Source organism: Schistocerca nitens, chromosome 5, assembly GCF_023898315.1.
Source record: "Schistocerca nitens isolate TAMUIC-IGC-003100 chromosome 5, iqSchNite1.1, whole genome shotgun sequence".
NCBI lineage: Eukaryota > Metazoa > Arthropoda > Insecta > Orthoptera > Acrididae > Schistocerca > Schistocerca nitens.
Genome location: NC_064618.1, coordinates 344,931,162 through 344,950,565, shown reverse-complemented (window position 1 = coordinate 344,950,565; position 19,404 = coordinate 344,931,162). Strand labels below are relative to the sequence as shown.

Sequence of the window (19,404 nt, the reverse complement as noted above, 5' to 3'; positions counted from 1 at the left end):
GGCTGAAGCTTAAGACATCAGTTAGGAAGAATCAATACGCAAAGAAGTGGGTTACGGAAGTACTAAGAAATGACGAGATACGTTTGAAGTTCTCTAAAGCTATATATACAGCAATAAGGACTAGCTCAGTAGGCAGTACAGTTGAAGAGGAATGGACATCGCTAAAAAGGGTCATCACAGAAGGTGGAAAGAAAAACATAGGTTAAAAGAAAGTCGCTGCGAAGAAACCATGGCTAACAGAAGAAATACTTCAGTTGATCGATGAAAGGAAATAGTAGAAAAATGTTCCAGGAAACTCAGGAACACAGAAATACAAGCCGCTGAGAAATTAAATAAATAGGAAGTGCAGGGAAGCTAAGACGAAATGGGTGCAGGAAAAACGTGAAGAAATCGAATAAGAAATGGTTGTCGGAAGGACAGACTCAGCATACAGGAGAGTCAAAACATTCTTCGATATCATTAAACGTAGCGGTGGTAACATTAAGAGTGCAACGGGAATTCCAGTGCTAAATGCACAGGAGAGAGCGGATAGGTGGAAATAGTACATTGAAAGTAAGGGGAAGATTTGTCTGATATGATAGAAGAAGAAACTGGAGTAGATTCAAAACAGATAAGGGATCCTGTATTAGAATCAGAATTTAAGAGAGCTTTGGAGGACTTAAGATCAAAATAGGCAGAAGGGATACATAACATTCCCTCAGAATTTCTTAAATCATTGGGGAAGTGGCAATAAATGACTTTTCTCGTAGGTGTTTAGAATGTACGAATCTGACGACACACCATGTGACTTTCGGAAAAATATCGTCCACACAATTCCGAAGATTGCAATAGCTGGTAAGCGTGAGAACTATCGCACTATGAGCTTAAGAGTTCGTACATTCAAGTTGATGACGAGAATGATATACAGAAGAATGGAAAAGAAAACTGGGGATGTGTTAGATGACGATCAGTTTGGCTTTAGGATAGGTAAAGGCACCAGAGAGGCCATTCTGACGTTACGGTTGATAATGGAAGCAAACTTAGAGAAAAATCAAGACGCCATCTTAGTATTAGTCGGTCTGAAATAAGTGTTCAACAGTGTAAAATGGTGCAAGATGTTCGACATTCTTAGAAAAATAGGGGTAAGCTACAGGGAGAGACGGATTATATACAATATGTACAAGAGCCAAAAGGGAATAATAAGAACGAAGTGCTCAGGTTAAGAGGGGTGAAAGACACGGATGTAATCTTTCTCCCTTGGTGTTCAATCTGTACGCCGAAGAAGGAATGATGGAAATAAAAGAAAGGTTTAGAAGAGGGATTAAAATTCGAGGCAAAGGGGTATCAATAATACGATTCGCTGATGGCATTACTATCGTGAGTGAATATGAAGAAGAATTACATGGTCAGCTGCATGGAATGAACAGTCTAATGAGTACAGAACCTGGACAGAGTAAGTGGAAGAAATATGAAAGTAATGAGAAGTAGCAAAAATGAGAATGGCGTCAAACTTACCAGAATTGATGGTCACGAAGTAAAAGAAGTTGAGGAATTCTGCTACCTAGGCAGGAAAATAACCAACGACGGACAGAACAAAGAGAATATCCAAAGCACACTAAGACTGGTAAAAAGGGCATTACAGGATAATAGAAGTCTACTAGTATCAAACATAGGCATTAATTCGATGAAGAAATTTCAGAGAACGTACTTTTCGAACACAGCTTTGTACGATAGAGAATCATGGACTGTGGGAAAACTGGATCAGAAGAGAACCAAACCATTTGATATATGGTGTTACAGACGTATGTTGAAAATTAGGTGGACTGGTAAGGTAAGGAATGAGGAGGTTCTGCACAGAATCGGAGAGGAAAGGAACATGAGGAAAACACTGATAAGGAGAAGGACAGGATGATAGGACATTTTTCAAGAGATCAAGGAATGACATCCATGGCACTAGAGGGAGCCGTAGAGGGCGAAAAATATAGAAGAAGACAGAGACTGGAATACATCCAGAAAATAATTGAGGATATAGGTTCAAAGTGCTACACCGAGATGAAGAGGAGTTCGTGACAGGCCGCATGAAACCTGTCAGAATACTGATGACACAAAAAAAAAATTACACAGCAATGTGATTTTCTGACATAATTCTTGACAAATAATGATTGTATTTATTATAATGCTACGTTTTTGGTTTCCTTCTTAATTCTTCTGATTCTGTCATGAGTTCAAGTATTCAGCATCACACGAGATCCAAACACAGCAAACCCCTTCCCAATGAGAGGCTTTTGACGGTAGGTGCTTGCCGTTGAATCCGGCGGGAAGCACATTGTGCAAAATCGACCAATTTAACTAGTATTGCTGGCACTGAAACAATTTGTCATGGAGAAATGTAACAATCTGTGCACTATGTTGGGACGTCATCATTAAATCTCGAAGAATTTGCTCGTATTCTTTCCTCTGAACATCAATCCACAGTAGACGTCAACCTATTGGTGTGTCTATCTGGTACCACGGCATCCAATCTAGTTATAACACCATGCGCCACGCGTGTAAGACACTGAACACAGCACTGACGTTTCGCTAATCTTGACGTGTACCAAAAGCAACAGAGTACCGTCGAATATGCGATTTTGTCAAAAACTGACATTCTGAGACCATGGATGTATACAAAACGCAGGTTAATTCTTGCAGAGAAGAGACAAACAAACAGCCACATAAATAGCGCCCTTACCGGTTTCTAACCGACAGGTTCGTCATCAGACGGTTTACTCAAGTTAAGACACATTTATGTTGTAGTTTGCTGCTATTATTGAACTTTTTTTAATAGTTGTGGGTATTGGAAATGTGGATTTCGATATGTTATTTAAACGAATGGCATAACGAGTTCCACGTTTGCAATGCACACAACTATCTACTATCATTGAATATAGGGTCTGAAGACCACATCCTGGTTCTGAATCATCCTGAGGAAGGTAACTTTACGAATTTATTTCAAGAGATTGAGATATATGTCTATAAAAGCACATCAGCACAAAATTTTCCTCATTGAACAGATCGAGTCAACCAACGCAAATTTCCTTCAAAATTTCATTCACCAGGTTTCCAGTTTGACACACTACTACCTTTGACAGTAAGAACATGCAGACAGTAACCCAACATGAATTAGGGCATGGACTGTCACAGCCTGCGTATTCACATAGTACCTTCAAATAGCTGTCAAATTTTAATAACGCGTAATGTTGTAATATTTATTTATGTACATCTAGCCCTCATCGTTTACTTTGCTTCAAGTGTATACCATAACATTTGTGTAATGCCTTTGTAGTAACATTTATAACAAACTGGCTTCTTTATTTGTTTATCTTAACTGTAATAAGTTCTCATTTGAAATAAATTGTAAATAATGAAACGTTTGTAGTCTGTTCATTTGTACTGCCGCAACAATGTATATATAAAAATATCTCTGTGAGAGAAAATTTTTGGCATTTTTATGGTTAAGATATCGCCATCTTTGTATACATCCTTCCATACGGAAAAAAAGTTTTGGCGTGTGTGAGTGACGCTTTACACTGAGTGCATACTAATATCAAAGTGCTTCACAAAGTATTCGCTACAGCACTAACACGAGCTGCCAGCATTGCAACGTAATGGCGCAAAATTTTCGACATTAATAATTGGTTTACATCGTTCGAAATCGTCGTGAGTCAAAATTACAGTTAAATAGAAAGTTTCTCACATCATGGTTTGGTTATAGAGCACCACAACCTCACGAAATTTTCATCGCATCGGGAAATAAAAAACAAAAACTAATGTAAAGTGCAACAAAAATGTACCTTAACGTGAACAAGCCGTCTCATAATGAACCTCTCGGTTGTTAACCGTATATTTTTATTGCACCCAATATGATAGCAGCCAAAAGTAGTTCTATATTTGGTGCAACGAATTTGCCTTCTTTTTACTCGTTAAAGTGCAATTTTTATTAGAGCTGTTCTTTTTTAATATAATGTCTAAAAATGTCTTTCTATGGTGCGTAGGAATTCACAAACTTTTAAACTTCTATAAACTGAATACTTTTGATTTGATGTAACGCTATTTAGTGCCACAATCAATTTCTGTTATTTTGAATTTAGTGCAGCTCCATTTTTCAAACAAGCCATCATAAATACAGATAGTTGCACATCAAAAAGCATGCTGTTTGTGATACATCAAAATATCGAATACAAAAATCACTTTAAATGCTGGCCTGAGTTCAGGAACAGCACAGACATCTCTGCATATATAACTACAACAGCAGGAGGTGACAGTAAGAAACTGAGCATTAGAAAGGACCGTGTCAGTGACAGAGCGGGTGAGTTACATATTCGTAAACATAATACCACATTGCTAGCCACATAGAACGTCTGTCATTCACAGGTCTATTTCCTTAAGATTACCTATTTTATCCAACAGTATATGCTGAAATTTACAGAAATGACCTTCACAGCACCATTGCTGGTAATACAACGAAATTAGGAGCTACAGATATAAACTGTCATGTAGTTATTCCTAATAGCTGAAGTTACAGAGAAGTCCATATCACAATATTTGCTTATTGAGTCGTCAATCTTCTGACTGATTTAATATGGCCCGCCACGTCATCGTCTGCAGTACCAACCTCTCCATCTGAATGTGACACTAACAGCCAACGTCCTAGATAACTTTTTCTATATATTCCAGTCTCTATCGTACCTTGTAATCTTTGCGCCTTACAGATCCCTCGAGTAACCTTGAAACTTTTGCTGGATATCTGAACACATTTCCAGAGTTAAATTTTCATTCTGCAATGGAGTGTGCGCTGGTATGAAACATCCCCCAGTCTGTGGAAAGCCATGTCCCCGCAATATCCTTTCCTCCAGGAGTGCTAGTTCTGCAGCATCGCAGGAAAGCTTCTGTGAAGTTTGGAAGGTAGGAGACGAGGTACTGGTGGAACTAAAGCTGTGAGGAAAGGATGTGAGTCGTGCTTGGGTAGTGCCTTCACAGGATCTGAGTGCTGCTATAAAACCAGCGCAGGCCCAAATAATTTCCATTACGCGCCGCCGTCTGGAGGATGACGCAGTCCGCGCAAGGGCCTTTGAACGAGACCGTGGAGAATCACCGTCGATGTATTTCGTTATCAGAGAAAAACAACGTAGCCGCAGAACCTTAATACAGGCGGTCGTACTGCCGGACGGTTACCATACGTCAAAGCAAAAAGACATCGCCATCTGGCGGCATAGGGATACAGGCCTACCGGCTACTGACCCTTTTTAATTGCGACTACAAGATCTACACCAGGATACTTGCAGCACGATTTAAACGCGTATTACACCAAGTGATATCACTCGACCAAACCCAACTACATCTACATCTACATATATATACTCCGCTAGCCACCAAGCGGTGTGTAACGGAGGGTACAATTCGCGCCCAAGTTATATTTTCCACCTCTGCTCCACTCGCGGATCGCGAGGAGGGGATGGCAATATACAAACGGCACTCGGCGACTACCGCGATGGTATCGCACTGGCAACAATGGCAATGGTATCGACAGACTTTGATCGCGCCTTTGACAGGGTGAGCCACGCCTATCTCGTGGAAGTGATGACGTGAATGAAGTTTGCAGATGGTTCTGTCACCGTCGTCATGTGACTACTCCACGGAACCTCACTACAATGCTCATCAATGGACACATGGTGGGGCCTGTCACCATCTTGCGGTCGGTCAGACAAGGGTGCCCGCTGTCGACTATACTGTATGCCATCGCTGTCGAGCCGCTGCTCTGTGGGCTCCGGGATCGACTCCAAGGAATGAAGATAAGGCACACCAAGTTTATATGCAGAACATACAAGGATGACCTAGGCAAGAGCGGCCTTGCACTGGATTAATTTGTGTGGTATGGCTACGGGATGTCGTATGAACGTGGCAAAGTCGGGAGCGATGAATATCGAGAGAGGACTCCCGACGGTAAGTGTAGCACCATTACAGCCTATAAACAAGATGAAATGCCTAGTTCACTACATACGTTCGACGCACGGCGGCATACATGTTCTGCACACAGTTCGTGCGTGTGTCCGAAGTCACATATTAAGGGCTCTGGACTTGATACAACGGATCATCTTTGCCAACACTTGTCTAGCTTCTCGCATCTCCCACCTGGCCCAACTTATTCCTATTCCGGTGGTGTTGGCACGCCGAATCATGGCAGCATCAGGATATTTTGTGAGCATGGATCTGCTTTTTAAGATCGGATACGAAACCCTCACCCTTCCTAGTAGTCGTGAAGGCCCTGGAATAGTCCACGTCAGCGACCGAGCAGTGGCTATTTACGTAAGCACTATAATAAAGACGTGGACACGACACCGGGCAAATCTGACGGGCACTTTGATAGTCGAACTGGCTCCACCTTCTCGTCTGGCACCGGTAGCGGTGGCTCACATCTCAGCATCGCTTGCCCACATACGAACCTTTCTTGTGCAACACAGCTACGTCCATATGGAACTACCGATTACGAGGACGGCAGCGGTACGTGACATACATCGCATCTTGACTACGGCCGAACAGCGCCGTAGAGCGCCGACAACCAACAGTGAGATGGTCAGTGGTATGGCGTACAGTGCACCACGCACATCTTGATACGGGGTTCGCGCACTGTTGTATAATGTAGTAAATGGGAAATACGTGACTCCTTCCAGGCTCCATACAATTCATATGGCGGATGCGCGACTGTGTCCATAGTGCAATGTTATAGACACAGAGGAACATCGCCTGATATGCGGGCTTTCGGCGGACGTGAGGTGTTTGGTCCAAAAAATGATCGACTTCCTCCTTCCTTGGTGCCACAAGCCATAGAACCACGGATACTACGTCTCCCAGATATGAAATATTATCCCCGAACGAAGACAAACGTAGTGACTTGAATTCGGGGTCTGACTGTGCATTACCTTTTCCGAGATGGCAGTAAGAATGTACTCGAGTTTTGGGCCTTACTACAAGAACATCACACACAGATTATGAGAAAATCGAGATATTAAACACATTTCGCTAATTTTCTAGGGAGTGCCTTGCGTGATCCCCCACCAGGTTGGGGTGTACCAGTTTGGAGAAAGCGTATTTATTACCTGTAAGTATTGAGAACAAGAAATAACCAGGAAAGTGAAGTGGATCCACCAGCATACGTGAAGACGTACCCGGCACCAACACGAGGTACAACAGGATTAACGAGGAACACGCCCAAGAATAGGGAAGTGGTCCGTTATTATCCTGTACTGATAGAATTAGTGTATGTTTGTTATTGTTGCACCATTGTGTAAAAAAATCCACTTATTTACATTAAAAAGAAGAGTTGGTAGAGAACTTCCCCGAAAAGGGCAAGGGTCCCCATTTCGAGTCTCGGTCTTACACACAGTTTTAACCTGTCAGGAAGTTACATCTGAGTACATGTCCAATCATCCATTGTCTTCTCCTGGTCAACATATTCAACATATTCTTTTCCTAGTCGATTGTGAGAAGACTTCCACATTTCTTATCTTATTAATCCACTTATTTCTCAACAACCTTCGATAATACCACATCTCCACCGTTTCGTTCCAGTTTTATCACAGTCCGTGATTCACTAACATACAATGCTGCGCTGAAGACGTACATTCTCGGAAATGTCAACCTGAAGCGTAATGTCGTCTTGTGTTATTCTTTTTGCAGGGTAGCAGAGCTTCTTCTGTTTCTGTAATACGTGCCCCCTACCCCATTTTGATGCCAAGTGTATTGCTAATATCATTTATGCGCGCTCATCCTTCTTTGGTTCACTCTCATCATACATTTAATAACTATTAGAACATTCCATTCAACAAGTACTGTAATTCTTACTCTATTTCAGTGAGTACAGCAATGTCATCAGCGAATCTTATCACTGATACTGCTTTATCTTCTGTTGGAGCCACACTTAAAAATCTTTTATATCCGTTATTACGACAATGGGGAAATACATCTCCGTCTTTCACCTTTACTCATCCGAACAATACTGTTCGTACTTGGTTTTCCATTCGCATTATCTATTTGTTCTTGTACATATTGCATATTATCTGTCTTCTGATATTGATTACACACACATTTGTGCAAATTTAAACTTCTTGCACCATTCTGAGTTGTCGAACAATTTTTCCAGTTCAACAATATTTATGGAGATCCTTTGATTTTTGTTAAGTGCTACCCCTATTATTAAGTGCAATATCAGAACCGTCTCTCTGATGACTTTATGTCTCCTAAAGCCAAACGTATTCGCCTAAGAGTACATCAACTTTCCTTTCCATTTTTTTGTATATTATCCTTTCAAAAACTGGGTCGCATCAGGTTTTAAGCTGACTGTAGGATAGTTGTCACATGTATCTACCACTACTGTCTTCGGGATTGTGCGGATGACATGCTTACAGATGTTGTTGTTGTGGTCTTCAGTCCTGAGACTGGTTTGATGCAGCTCTCCATGCTACTCTATCCTGTGCAAGCTTACAGATCTGCTATTATAAATCCCCAGTCTCATAGACCTCACACATTAACCAACTAATAGTTTGATGAATATAAAAATTTCGTCGAAATTTTATTTATTCCTCTGCCGTATTTGAGCGCAGGTTTTCCAAATCTCTGTTAAACACTGACCCTAACACCGCATCAATTACGTGTTCCATATCAACATCCATTCCTCCTCCTATCACGTCATTAGATGACTCCTCCTGTGGATCCAGTCTCTATCTGTTTTTCTTAATTGTCTTTTATTGGTGTGTTGTTATACTTTCTTTTTCCTCGATCAATTGAAGTATTTCTAATCTTACCTAAGGTTTCTGCGCAGTTACCTTTCTTGTATCCTTATCCGTCTGTTCAACTTCAGTGATTGCCCTTTTAGAGATACCCATCCATCTTCATCTGAACTGTATGCTGTGGTTCTCTTAATCACAGTGTCTACAGCCTCAGAGAACTGCAAACGCGTCCCATTATTCCTCAGTATCTCAGCAACCCACTTATTTCCATATTGATTATTCCTGATTACTCTCTCAAGTCTCAGACTACCATTCAGCATCACTTAATTGTCTCCTGATTTGGGAATCTCTGTCTCAACAAGACATAATCAGGCTTGATTCTTCCCATGCCTCCAGAGCTGTTCTAAGTGCCATTAATAGCCTATTTCCATTGATTCTTGAATAGGTGTATTTACTATTACCTACTGAAATGTATTGGGGAGCTGAATAAATCTTTCTGTGTTATTTGCACTGCCGAGCCCATGTTCTTCCGCAGTTCTGTTTGCTATTCCTTCCCCTACTATAGCGTCCCATTCTTCATGTTTATTAGTCTAACCTCTCTTTATAAACTGCGTGTTCACGCACCATCCTCGTATACTCTCTCCATTTCTTCGTCTTCTACATGTGATGTCAGCATCTATTCTGGAGCTATTCCTGCTGTTGCAGGAAACATGAATGGCGAGTTTATTGCGTCACATAATTTTATCTGCATACAACAGCACTTGTGTTGTCAACTTTGTAACTGGGGTCCGTGTAATGTATTACTTACATGGTGCACCTACATGTGGACCACATGCTTGCATGACAAGGTTTGGCTCAAAATAAGCGAAGCTTTTTCGGGTAGAGCAGGCACAAATACTCGAAGAAATTTAAGTTGAGGGTCAGGGCGAAATATTAAACAGAAACTCTTCGTCCCCCTAACAGGAAATATGTATGTGTGCATGTGTGTATGTTCCACATCTCCTCCTAACCCACTGGACCGGTTTAAGCAAAACTTGGTTCACATATCCCTTACTGGCGGGTACCAAACACTATGAGGACTAGAAACACCTACCTATCATGTTTCAGGAGATACGACGTCATAAATAATGAAATACGTGAAAAACTGCCTCATGATGCACGATGTTTAAATTTATTATTTCCTTGCTACTAACTCAATTCGTAGCATATTTCACAAACAATATCCTTAATTATCTTATTCTACGACACATAGTTCAAGAGATATCACCAACATTGAGATGCGTGAAAAAATGCCTCACAAGTATGAAGCTCCTTTGAAGGTCACAAAGGTGGCATGAACGCCCATTTACAGAAGGTGTTCGTAGTGATAACCATTGGTGTCAATGCAGTGCTGCGATCTTCTTATCATGGATTGAGTGGTATTCCTTGTCACATCAGCACTTATCGAAGCACATGTTCTGACAATTCTCTCTCGTATATCGTGCAAATAGTAAATATTTGCCGAATGCGGCGTATCCATCTAACGTGCCTTTGACATGTAAACACCATTCAACGGTTTCGCAATACAGCGTTAATAAAAACAGCAAGACTAGTGTCGTCGAATCAAGCGAATGTGAATGATGAATTCCTTCGAAGAACAAGTCAACATGATTCTCATTTACGGAGAATGCCAACGAAGTTCAATGACAGCTAGAGAGTTATACCCTGAAAGATATCCTCAACGTACTCACCCTACACGTCGTACATTAAATATGTGTATGATAAATTGAGAACAACTGGATCTTTAACGCATCGGAAACGTATCCGGCAAAGGATAGTTTCTAACGAGGAAACGGAAATTGGTACTCTTGCCACTGTGATTCGGGATCCTTGTGTTGACTGATTGATTGATTTTAACGGGAGAGCTAAAACAGCTTAGTTCTGACCCACCACTGCTCGCACCGAAACTAGGTTTATTGTGCGGTATCGCTCCCTGTATATCTAATAAAGCCAACCAGTGCCCTTAAATAGTGCAAGGAGTCCCTCTACCAGTTTTTTGTTAGACACAATTTCTTCAGGTCTAGTTGTCCCGAAGTTTCTGTATCTTTTGCTCTCCAATGCCATGCATTTGAAGATTAGGTGTGATGCACTTTCTTCACCCTCATCACAGATCCTACATTTAGGGTCCTCTTCCGTTGTACCCATTGTGTGTAGGTGTTTTTTGAAGTTCCCATGGCCGGCCATCAGTCCAGTCATGAGTCTGATCTCTTTCCTGTTCAATACCAGGATTACAGAGCTTCTTTTAAAACATGGCTTGGGCATCATTACTTTACCATGTTTTTGTTTATGGACCTTTGTTCAATATCCTACGTGCTGTTTCCTAAGCCAGTTCCATAGTTCTAATTTGATCATAGCCTTGATGATTGTCAGGACAGGTTCCGGTCCAATAAATGGAGTTGTCGCCCCCATCCTAGCCATCTATCTGCTTGTTCATTGCCACAGATCCCTGAGTGGCCAGGACCCACACTAGGTTCACTATATTGTTTCCCCCTAGATCCTTGAGTTAGTTCGCGTCAAATCGCAAGTTAATCTGGTATGAGCCAGAGTAGTATTTTTCGTGTTCCGGATCGCCATAAAAATCGTCCTTAGCATATCAGTCTTCACCAAGAAATAACGGGTGCGGATTGTATGCATCGCATTGAATTCTGCTGATTGGCTCAACTACAGATTCAGAGGAATGACACATTTACTAATTTGATTTTATTTACTGACGAAGCATCGAAATGTTAATTTGCATAACATGCATAATTGGGCAACTGAAAATCATGGCTAAGGCAAGTTTAACACCGGTGAATGTATGGTGTGGCATTCTGGAGGACTGAACTATAGGCCCCTGTTTCATCGAAGGAAATCTTAATGGTAGGAAGTACACCACATTCCTGCTAGAAACATTAGGTCTCTTATTGGAAGATATACCTATAGGAACATGGAACAGAATGTGGTATCGACGCGATGGATGTACAAAACATTTTACGCTGATGACTAGAAATGAGTTGCAGAGAGAATTCCCAAATCGTTGGATAGGACGCGGAGGAGATGGGTCGTCACCGGCTCGTTCACCAGACTTGAAGCCTCCGTATTTTTTCTTGTGGGGATTCGTAAAACACATTGTTTATAAAGACTTTTCAACTACATCTGAAGATATGCGAGAGGGAACTGTCAGAGCTTGTGCTTCAGAAAATGCCGACGTGATAAGGAATGCCACTCAATCCTTGATAACAACATTGCAGCACTGCATTGATACCAACGTTCATCACTTCGAACGCCTTCCGTAAATGGACGTTTATGGCACCTTTTTGACCTTCGTCGACCTTCAAAGGCCTTTCTGTTACACATCATTGGATTTGTCTCGATAGCCGGTATCAGAAAATAAGTACCAAACTACAGCATCCCATTAAAAAAAAAAGTTGACCTTCATATCTCTGACGCGATCCCATCTAGCAAAAAAAGACCAAAGTCATATTATGGTCCCCGTCGTCCCATGCAACATTTGTGCCACGAACTTTTCAGCTCTTATCATACTTCCGGAGTTATTCTTGGTGGCAATAGTTAGTGACTCACCCTGTATAGGAAAAGAACCGAATCGCGATCCGCAGCGTATACAACTTCCTGCCAAAATCACAGTTCTCTCAGCTTTATGACGTTACAATATTTTACAAAGTTATTGTACACTACAATGAAACTGCTAATGGTTTCAGATGCTCACAAAAAGAAGATTCACTAAACAAAAACACTAACACTACCAACAATCCATGCGGAAGTAATACATTTTTTGAAACATTTTGCTATCAGAATAAAAGAGAGCGTAGTCTGAAGAAACACGAGTTTTACGACAGCGTAATTATGACACATGCGTAATTACAAAAAATTATATGCTGCAGAAAAATTGGAAATTGATGCCAAAGAAAACGTTTTGTCTACCACTTCGGAGAAATACGTGAACTAAAACAGCCATATAGTAATTACTGAAATTAGTTCTCACTCGGCAATGCAATTGTCACAACACACTAATGTTTACCGTCACTTTTTGCACTGCCGTAATGTTATCATAATTAATTAAAATACAACTTTTTGTACCCATATTTAAACATATAGATACACCATAATTAGACCGGGCGAGGTGGCGCAGTGGTTAGCACACTGGACTCGCATTCGGGAGGACGACGGTTCAATTCCGTCTCCGGCCATCCTGATTTAGGTTTTCCGTGATTTCCCTAAATCGTTTCAGGCAAATGCCAGGATGGTTCCTTTGAAAGGGCACGGCCGCTTTCCTTCCCACTCCTTCCCTAACCCGAGCTTGCGCTCCGTCTCTAATGACCTCGTTGTCGACGGGACGTTAAACCCTAACCACCACCACCACCATAATTAGAAAACTCTGGAACACTGCACTCCAATTCAGGCAAATATACAGTGATTTCCAACATGCTGTAAATATACAAGGGTTGGACAAAAATATGGGAACACCAAATCTTATACCATACCTCTTGCTGAGTAAAGTTCACGCAACGATGAAGCAGGTCGATAGCGATGATGCACGCTTCACTCCAAAATAGGCCACAAAGGCCCAATAGTATTGAGATCTGGTGATTGCGGTGATCAGGGGAGATGCGACAGTGCATCCTCATGCTCACAAAAACAAATCCGGGCCAATGTGAGCAATATGAACAGGGATCCAGTCTTCTTGGAACACAGCATCACGATTCGGGAACAAAGTCCGTACCGTGGAGATGATCTCATCGGTCAAAATTTTTACATAATCTTCGGCTGTGAAGCGACCTTGCAGAGTAACAACAAGTCCCATGGAATACCACGATCCTGTTGCCCAAATCATCATCGAAAGCTGGCCATGTTTCCATCATGGGACGTAAATTCGGCCAGAAGCTGGGAACAGTGTGAAACAAGACTCATCCGACCAAATGATTGTCTTGCATTGCTCCATAGTCGAAGTTTTATAGCTTCGACACCACGTTTTCCAGTTGCGATTACGGATGAGCGGTTTTTCGAATTCCAGCTCGCTCTGTTATTCCCCTGTTCTGGAACAGTCATCATGTTGTTTTGGTGTTGAAAGGGTCCGTGAGTTCTGTAGTGACTTTTGCAGCTGTCGTCTTATTGTTATTCACAGTCCCCCTCAATGACCGTCTGTCACGATCACTCAACACACAGTTTTGTTCACGTTGCGACTTGGCTGATTATCTTTTCCCACTTTCCATGTCTGTCTTATAAATTTTTGATGCGATGCCTCTCGAAACATCAAACACTTCGCCTCCCTTTGTTATGGAAGCACCCAAGATTCGAGCACATACATATTGTCCAAGTTCAAATTCACTTAGCTCCGACATAATGCACTCATAACTACATATTACATTAATAATTGGCAACCAATGCAGTACAATCGCAATGAACTCATGAGGTGTTCAATTGACTCTTTTATTAGAACATGTTACACGTTTCGGGATCACACCCATATTCAGACATTACAAACTTAAACTCCTTCCTAACCAACTCGGCTTCAAGACTGCTTGTGTCGCAGTTATAGTCATACAGGTGTGGCTAGAAAAAAACCGGACTAGTACTGGTGAAACAATAAAACGCATGCAATAAGGCTGAAAGTCGCGTGGCCTGTCACGTGACTCTCGCTCCGCCTACTGCTCGAGTTTCATCTGCCTCCTGCACTCAGTCTGCCCGTGGCGTCTGTTTTAAGTAGTTGACGTTTTGTCTGTGCGTCGGAAAATGTTGAGTGTACAGAAAGGACAGCGTGTTAACATCAAATTTTGTTTCAAACACTTTCCTTGTCAACTGTTAACTCAGACACTGCTCTGATTGTTAAACGGCGATCTTGTCGAACAAGTTTACCGATTTTTTCAATGTTTGCATCAGTTTTTGCTGACAATGGTCTGCCAGTGCGAGTGTCATCACTGGTGTCTTCGCGGCCATCTTTAAATCGTTTAAACCACTCAAACACTTGTGTTCGCGATAAACAATCATCGCCGTACACTTGTTGTAACATTACAAACGTTTCACTTGCAGATTTTCCTAGTTTGAAACAAAATTTGATGTTAACACGCTGTCCTTTCTGTACACTCAACATTTTCCGACGCACAGACAAAACGTCAACTACTTAAAACAGACGCCACGGGCAGACTGAGTGCAGGAGGCAGATGAAACTCGAGCAGTAGGCGGAGCGAGAGTCACGTGACAGGCCACGCGACTTTCAGCCTTATTGCATTCGTTTTATTGTTTCACCAGTACTAGTCCGGTTTTTTTTTTCTAGCCACACCTCGTATGTTATTGGACACTTTCTTTGAGTTGTCAATGCTGTACGTCTGGTTGGTTATTAACATAAAAATGATCGCAGGCCTCAGACGGGATTTTATGTCCTGTATATCACACAGAGAACATTTTTCTGACCACGTCTGACACTTGCAACGTATTGAGGAATTGCATAGGTGGCGTTCGTGTTCAAATAGAACAGCGCATCCTGCAGGCCGTGCTAGCACCTGGATTTATGTTCAGGCATGCATTTCTCGCAGCTCTTCTCTATTTTTCTCCAATACCTGTAGTATGAACACACAACAAAGTAATTATAAAGGACGAGTTTTCTAGAGGGTGCCACAAATGATCCTAATTACTTAATTTTACTAGGACGAGATTTGATTGCTTAATAGCCTGTAGATTGCAGGTCTTTAGTTGTGACTGAATCTGGTTTATCAATGAAAGTAATCATAAGTGTTTTAATAAAGTCGCAAGTTTCAGAATATGATTCATGCAGTGTGCAATTTAGCTGCTCAGTGTCTGTCTACCCCGTCTACTGGCGCACTCAGCACACATCACCCACATCTGGGCCGACCGCACCAGCCTCACATCGACCATCCCCGCTCCAACATACTCATGTAACCGAACACACTTCTTGCCATTATGTGCTTTGTAATTGGTAGTCACATGAACGTCACATGAACGTCAAGAAAAACCAGCTCCCGATAACTTCAAAAGAGAAGTAACTCTACGCTGGACACGATCGATAACCATTTGGTGTTTACAAACCGTCTAATAGGTCCTGTAGCGGCTCATTTTTCATGACTGTTCCAGGTAGCGCATAGCTGTGTTTCTCGTCCTCTAAGGTATTGCACCTGAGCATGCAGGTAAGCCTGTCTTCCGACTTCGCCAAGCCTCTGCGCAACAGACTCAGGTCTCTGTCGTTCAGAGGGCAACGTTCGTTTAGGGTACGTTGTTTCCCCTTCGTCGATGTCAAAAAAAAAAAAAAAAGGTTCAAATGGCTCTGAGCACTATGGGACTCAACATCTTAGGTCATAAGTCCCCTAGAACTTAGAACTACTTAAACCTAACTAACCTAAGGACATCACACACACCCATGCCCGAGGGAGGATTCGAACCTGCGACCGTAGCAGTCTCGCGGTTCCGGACTGCAGCGCCAGAACCGCTAGACCACCGCGGCCGGCTTCGTCGATGTCCAGTTGCCGTCAATTGCAGGTATCCCTAGGGGCCTTTGATTAAAGAGTGGTATATTTAAATGACTAATCTCGCCTGCAATTCTCATTCCTCTTTTATTTAATATGTTACTGTGCGACACTGTGAAAGAACTAGGCAGTGGGAAGGAAAGGTAGCACCCTCTGATTGGGTTGTGTTACAAATGCAAGAACTTGTAGACATTTTTAACAACTACCGGTATTCAAATACTGAACCTATTACAATAACTTGACAGTTTGCCGTTTGGAGCTTCTCAGTAAAACACTTCTTAACTACATCACAAATAACTAAGAGGTTGAACAAGATCAAACACATTAATATCTGTGAAAACGATGGTACAAGGAGTTTAACTCAGCCTGTTAAGAGTTTAAAGACTTAGCCCCGTTTAAACATTTAGCTGAAATAAATGCGTTTTTCAAAATACTTGCATATAAATGGTCATAAAAACCAAATTTAGAACAGAACTTCGAAATGGTTAAGAGAGGTGAGAATTAAATAACACAGTTTGAAAACTAAAGATGTAAAAAAAAAGTAGTTCCCCATTTAAGAAGAACTTGATTGCTTACAGGTTTGTCTACTAATCATTATCAAATTTGGCTGCTATGATATATCGACCTTTGCTCATATTGCAAGTGCAGACTGGTAACAAATTTTGACTAACAATCCATCATCGTCTACACATAGAGTGTACATAAAAAAAAATAGCCGCTACCAAATGTTTCCCCAAAAAAGAATTCATCATTAGACACAGATCACAACACGTTAACATCAGTTTACATAAACATAAACAATCTTCCACGGCGACGTGTAATCTGACTACCAGCCAGTTCATTAAGAAAATTGTATCAATTTACAGAGAAGTAGGACTGTTCAGTCACTGAGGCTCAGCGAGGGCAGAATTAGTAAAACATCAGCTTACAGTATCTGATCGACGCGCTACCTTTCTAAACATATGTTAATTACATTTATTTCCACTCGGGCAATGTGTGTACTCTGCCCGACAGGAGATGCGGCTGACTTCGCAGCAGTGGCCCGTTGCCTCTCTCAACAATCCAGAATCCGGCTAATAGCCAACTTCCTTAAGATGGCTCGGAGTCGGGAGATATCATCGTTTCCGCCAGAGGGAACAAGTACCATCGCTGCCCAGTGACTCATAGAACCAGAGTGGTGCCAACCTTGGTACATAAAGGAAAAGTAGTGCCACCATAGCCATAAAATAAGGTAAAAGTTACTGTGCCATGCGGGATGCAATAATTTCAGCACTGAAGATCAGGATGGTGTGAGCCAAGTTGAAACACAACAACCGACTGAAGTCCCTTTCTATAAAGCGTCATAACCTCAGTTTAGTCTCTGAACGATTGTCGGAAATAAGGATTGTATCTTATCCCAGGTAACAACGCACTAGCAAACTGACAAGGCTACGGGTAATTACAGTTATATGAAGAGCGTTCGCTAAGTAATGCAACAAATTATTCTAGCCGATTTCGGCCAAAGAAATTCGGAATTTGCGTGGAATATTCCTGCTTCACCTCCTATAGTTTCATGAAGTTCCGATATGTGGCGGCGCAATACGTAGCCTTCAAAATGGCGAGCGTTCCAAGCAGACAGCTTTAATTAGCTTCCTTTTGCCAGAAAACCACAGTATCTAAGATATTCATAGTGGTTTGCAGAATTTCTTCGAATACTTGCCAGTGAACAAAAGAACGGTGAGTCGTTGGGAGGGGCGTCTGTCACCATCGCAACAAGGTCACGCAAACGTGTCGGGCTCTGGTGTGTCGGCAGGCCGCACAATGCTGTGACTCCTGTAATTTTGGAACGTGCTGACACTCTCATTCGAGATAATGGACATATCACAATCAAATATCACGCCGCTCAGCTGGGCGTCTCTGTTGACAGAAGTAGTGCTTACAGACTCGTCCACCAGTTGGGGTACTCAGAGGTATATGCCCACTGGGTTTCTCGCTGTCTAACAGAGTACCATAATGAGAATTTCCCTAAATCGCTTCAGGCAAATGCCGGGATGGTTCCTTCGAAAGTGCATGGTCGACTTCCTTCCCCATCCTTCCCTAACTCGATGGTACCAATGACATCGCTGTTTGGTCCCCTCTTCCAAATCAGCCATCCAATCAACCAACCAAAGAGCAATGAAACACCATTTGTGCGGAATTGCTTGCACGTTACGAAGCTCATCGTGACAATTTCCTGTCGAACATGGTCACTTCGAACCGGAAACGAAACGGCAATCAATGGAGTGGCGCCACACCACCTCTCTTACTCAGAGGAAGTTCAGCTGGTGAAGTCATGGCAACTGTCTTCTGAGACTCTGAAGGGATTATTTTGATATCTTCCCTCGTGGTGCAACGATCAGCTCTGAAGTACATTGTGCTGCCCTGAGGAAATTGAAGAAACGGCTTCAGTGTGTTAGTCGCCAAAAAAGTCCAAAAGAACCTCTCCTTCTCCATGACAACGCAAGGCCTCACACGTCTACGCACCCGAGAGAAGCTCACAGAAATTCATTGGACTGTCCTTCCTCATTCACCCTACAGCCGGAATATCACACCTTCCGACATCTATCTGCTTGGTCCAATGAAGAATGCACGTAATGAAGACATGGATGATGGGGAAGCTATTGATGCAGCAAGACAATGTGTAAGTAGGCTGTTTAGGTTTTCTTATTGGTAACGCCACGTAGCGCTCTGTATGAGAAATGACTGGCTGTGCTGTGTGCAGTCTGTGGCTAGTTTGCATTGTTGTCTGCCATTGTAGCGTTGGGCAGTTGGCTGTTAACAGCGCGTAGCATTGCGCAGTTGGAGGTGAGCCGCCAGCAGTGGTGGATGTGGGGAGAGAAATGGCGGAGTTTTGAAATTTGTAAGACTGGATGTCATGAACTGCTAGATACATTATGACTTCTGAACACTATTGAGGTAAATACATTGTTTGTTATCTATCAAAATCTTTCATTTGCTAACTATGCCTATTAGTAGTTAGTGCCTTCAGTAGTTTGAATCTTTTATTTAGCTGGCAGTCGTGGCGCTCGCTGTATTGCAGTAGTTCGAGTAACGAAGATTTTTGTGAGGTAAGTGATTTGTGAAAGTTATAGGTTATTGTTAGTCAGGGCCATTATTTTGTAGGGATT

The 19,404-nt window shown here is 42.1% G+C and overlaps 1 non-coding gene across 1 annotated transcript; it reads left to right on the top strand.

Moving 5' to 3' along the window:
* Positions 1-12,897: 12,897 nt before the first annotated feature.
* Positions 12,898-12,970, top strand: Trnaa-cgc (transfer RNA alanine (anticodon CGC)). Its single transcript has one exon. It is a non-coding gene; the product is annotated as a tRNA-Ala (tRNA).
* Positions 12,971-19,404: the final 6,434 nt, after the last annotated feature.